Here is a 5408-nt window from a genome sequence, read left to right on the forward strand (position 1 = left end):
ACTGTGTCTATGTCTGAGAGAGATATCATTGCATGTTGTCATCATCTTTATAAATATGTACTACTGTGGTACATGCACGGCAAGCTTGTGCTATTACAAGCTGGGCCATTTCAATGTTGTCAAAGATCATTTCACCACCACATACTGCAAGTCAAAATGACTCCAGACCCTTCTAAAACCCATAAAAAGATAAATGTCCATTAATAATAAAACTTAAAAAGCTTCACTGCATGCTTTTCTTTTCAGATAAAAGAATCCAACAGGATTAAAATAACCAAATGAGTTTTTATTAAGACAAATTTTCTAATACAAACACATTGTGCTACCTAAGGCTGTTCATGTGCGTTTAAGCATTCAATACATCAATCCATTTTGTAGAAGAAAGAGGAAAGAAAGGTGGCTCAGGCAGGTGGCACATCTGCCCACACTCCTAAGATCACTGATACTCCACTAAATAATTCTTAGTACAGTAGTCAACTGTGACACAGCTAGGGCTGAGAGGAGGGAAACCAGGTTACAGTACAATGTGGGTTTGTATAAATGATTTGTGTTTACAGTTAGCTACACCTGTTTCATATGACCAATTAACTAAGCCTGAAATTGCAAAAGTTTTAGACAATTTTACTTAGTTTTCCTACATTTAGATATTTAGACATACTGTACAAATACGCTGGAAATGTACATATACATTGCACACACAAATATGCATCTACAGTATATCTTCTTCTTTCCACAGATTATCCCTCACGTTAAGAATTGGTTGCCCCTGTCCTTCTCCTGCCTTCCTCAAGGCATCATCCTCCACTAAACCTCTTCTCTCCATATATTACTTCACTTTATCTATATCCCCTAGTTTCTCTGTCTCCCCTCAATCTTCTTCACTCTAACAGGTTCTTCCCAAGCCCTCTTCACTCCCTCCTCATCCTTGCCCACACCATCTCTGATCAGCTCTCTTATCACCTCTGTTATCTTTACTAAGCCTGATCTTCTTATTTCACCATTTTCCAATGTCTCAAGCAGCGATATTCCCATAATCCACCTCGGCACTCTCATCTCTGTTCTCTCAAGCTTTACTTCCTCTTTTCCTCTTAAAGCCCATGTTTCTGATCCATACATTAACACTGGTCTTATCCTTATTATATAGATCTTGACTTGGCGAGTCTTTCGCCTCTTTTAACCTTTTTAACTCTTTTAACTCTTTTACCTTTCTTCACTCCCATACAACTCCAGCTACATCTCACTTCCCCACTTGCTTTATCCTACTGTCCACTTCAGCCTCATATCCTCCTTCTTAACCGTAGATCCTAAATATTTAAACTTTTCCACCTGTTTTATATCAAGCCTCTTCTTTCTTGTATTACTATTCTGTCTCTATCTTCCCTACTGCTCCCTAAAACCTCTGTTTTATTCACATTCACCCTTAAGCCACCTCTCTCTAAAGACTCCTGCCATTCTCCAACCCTTCTCTGTAGGTCCTCCTCATCTTTAGCAGTAATCATCATATCATCAGCGTACAAAAACTCACCCCCAGCACTTCATTCCTGATCTCTTCACTCAACATTCATGACCAGCACAGAAACAAATATGGGCTTAATACTGACCCCTAGTGTAATCAACACTAACTTCAAGTTTTCTATTTTCCCCAAATTATTATTACTTTGCTGTACCCGTTCTCTGATATATCATCTCGAAGCCAGCTAACCAACTTTGGAACTCCTCTTCCTCATTAAGAGCTTTCTGGGGCTTTCTCTTCCTCAAACACCAAAACATCCCATTTCCTTGCGATTCTATCCCATATACTTTCTCAAGTCTATTAATGCACAATAAAGCTCCTGGTTTCCCTGTAGCCTCTTTTCCTGTAGCTGTCTTACTATGAAGATGGCATCCACTGTCCCTCTTCCTCTCATAAATCCATACTGCTGTTTCCCAATCTTTACAATTTCTCTTAATATCTCATCTAGTATCCTCTCTAAAACTTTCAATCCATGCTCTGTTAGTTTAATTCCTCTGTAGTTACCACACTCCATGACATCTCCCTTCTGCTTGTATATACAGTATATATATACCATTAGACTCTCCTCCCAGTCCTTGGCATTTCTTCCTCTTCCCATATAGCTTTTAATAATCCAGCATCCATTTCTCCCCCTCTGTACCTAGTAATTTGATAATTTCAATTTGGAACTCTGATGGACCATTATTCATTTTACGTAATGCTCTCTTCACTTCTCTATTCTGTATCTCCATCGCTGGTGCCTCCACCCTCTGTGCTTCCCCCATCTCCTCTCTCTCATTTTCAGTATTTAAAAGTTGTTCAAAATATTCTCTCCATCTCTTCTTAACGTCTTCATCCCTATAATGTCTTTAGCATCTCTATCATGATGATTTTAATTTACCCAAATCCTGTCTCTGCCTTTTCCTCAGTTTGAAATCTATAGATATCCCTTTCTCCTTCCTAGTTTCCTAGTCTTTCAATAGCCACCTGCCTCCTTCTCACATCTCTTTCCTCTTCTGTACAGTTCCTCTGCACCTGTGCATGCCTTACTCAGTCCTTAAATGCTTTTGATTTTCTTTTAATTAATTCTTACCTCATTCCACCACCACTTTTCTCCTCTCGACACTCCATATCCATAGTTCTTCCACCAGTTCCTCTCTTTCCCCATCACATATTTCTCTCATGTCTCCCCACATATTTTCAACTCTTAAACTGCTCACCTTTTCTCCTTTAAGTTCCAGATTTTGGTGTCAGTCCCTCTTTCTCTTTAGGTTTCCTCCCTCTCATTTTCAAAATCCACTTACCACCAACCTATGTTATTTAACATGCTTCCCTAATATCCATTTTGCAGTTCGTCACATTGCTTTATCGGCTCCTCTAACTAGGATGTAATCTATTTGGCTTTGCACTCCCCACTTTCACTCGTTATCAGAAGTATTTATCGAACCTGAAACCGTGTGTTTTATACACGCCATTCAAAACTGAGCCATCTCAACATAAATCCCCATCTTCATTTAATTCCAAACCCATAGCGTCCGTGTACCTCCTCATGCCATCTCTTCTCTTTCCCACCTGCCATTCCTTGCAGCTCCCCTGTGTAGTATCTCTCCTCCTCACTGTTCTAATGTGACCCCAAACTCTTGCCTAAATAATTCTTTCTACTCACTCTTGGCACCCCATCTGAGGGCGTATGCTGATATTATATTTACTACTTTGTCCCCTATTATTATTGGAATCCTTAAAAGCCTATCATTTACTCTCTTTACTTCTACCACTTTTTCCTTCCAGTTGTTAGTTACTATAATTCCAACTGCATTTCTTCCCTCTTGTGATCCGCTGTAATAAAGTGTATACCCATTTCCTATGTCTAGTTCTACTCCCTTTCCACCTGGTCTCCTGCACACACAGAAATCTATCCTCCTCCTCTCCATGCATCTACTATCTCCTCAGTCTTCCTGTTCAAGTACCACGTTCACGTACCTGCTCTCTCTTCCCTCTTTCACTAACTTCTTTTAGCGCATTCGTGAACCTGGTCTCGCCCATTTATCACGCCAGTAGGGGGATTCTGACATCGTCACTTACAGGGGACGCCCTAGCCGCATTCATATTTCTTACAACATCAGGCATGGTTCATTGTTTGGCAAGGGGTTTTACAACTCATACTCCTGCTATCATCACCCACAGTTATTGGCTGTAGGCCTCTGTGACTAAAGTCCACTGTAAGGCAGCAGCTTCCACACACTTATTGGCAGTGGACGGCCTTTTACTAAAGAGTAAGTTTTACAAGGCATGAACACAGTTATTGGAGGGTGGGCCTAGCCTTTTACTAAAAGTAAAACTGCAAGGCAGCAGCTGTCATTTAGTGCGCCTTTATGACCACATAGGACCTACAGTGGTAGTATTCTTACACCCCTACCACAACCTTCATACACAATGAAGTAGCTTCATATACAATATATAATTAATAAATCTGGGTTACCCGCCCGTATCAATAAATAGAAACCTTTAATCTTTTGCAGAAGACCAGCTTCTGACATAAAATGACAAATTTCAAAGGTAAAAAAAATTTGTATTTTTCCTAACTACGCAAACCTAAAGTCTTTACATAAGGAATATTCTAATATCCTTCTGTGCAGCTGGAAACGAAATTTAACTTTTAAACAAGGTGGTTAGGTAGTTAACTACCGTCCGACTGACGGGAGTCCCGCCCACCCAGACAGTAAGCATTCACTTTGCCTTTTGGCCCAGGTATCAGAATGAGGGGTGGCATGAGGTGGGCATTTAACTGTAAAGACCTCAGGTTTGTATAGTCGGGAAAAATCCTGCAATTTTTAGAAGTAGGTATATTTTCTAACTATACAAACCACAGGGGACTTTACATTAGGAATTACTTATGGCAAAGCTGGACATGGCCATTAAACTCTTGAACAAGGTGGTTAGGCAGTAACTACCGCCAGGTATGCGTGAATACCCGCCTGCCCGGATGTAAACATTCCAGTTTACCTTTTGGTCCAGGTTCAGATTAGCGATTTGGCATGGCGGGCATAATATATGTAATATAAAAGGACGGGTTTTGTATAGTTGGGAAAAATGATATTTTAATGATAAAATAAAAGTTTGTTCATACTTACCTGGCAGATATATATATAGCTGTATTCTCTGATAGTCGACAGAATTTCAAGACTTACGACATGCAGTGGGAATCAGGTGGTTAATGCCATTCCCGCGCTGGGATGGGTATCAGAACCATTCCCATTTTCTATTCAGATTTTCTAGTACCACTGTCTCACGAGGGGAGGTGGGCGGGCACTAGAATATATATATCTGCCAAGTAGGTATGAACCATTTGTTTATCATTTAAAATATCATTTTGTTCATGAGACTTACCTGTCAGATATATATATAGCCTGAACTCTACCACCATTGGAGGTGGGTACAGACAGAATAGGATTTAGGAAACACAATACATGTAGGTGAATGATACCTTGGTTCATACCTGTGCATAGCCAACCGTGATTACATCACCCAAGTCACTTCTGCTTTACTAAGTCTCCAGCAGGAGTGACCTGCTTATGGCTGAGCAGGTTCTGAATGATCTGTCCTTGGGCGTGACCACGATGTGACTGAACCATAATGACCATACAATGAGGGCAAGCGAGTAAAACAACCACCTGACCAAGCCCTAAACTAAGTTAGGATGTCACAACTAAAGCTAGCAGTGGGAGTCCGCCTCTGGTGATATTAACAATACATAAAACACTCCAGCCATTTTCTATAGGATAGGATGAGTGTCATTCCCCCTGCCCCCAGGAGTGTATCTACGAGGAAGCGTATGGTCCTAGCGAGAAGCAGTTCTCATATGTCGTCTTCACATCTCTCAGGTAGTGTAAGGCGAACACAGAAGTTACTCTCTACG

Source organism: Macrobrachium rosenbergii, chromosome 44, assembly GCF_040412425.1.
Source record: "Macrobrachium rosenbergii isolate ZJJX-2024 chromosome 44, ASM4041242v1, whole genome shotgun sequence".
Classification (NCBI taxonomy): Eukaryota; Metazoa; Arthropoda; class Malacostraca; order Decapoda; family Palaemonidae; genus Macrobrachium; species Macrobrachium rosenbergii.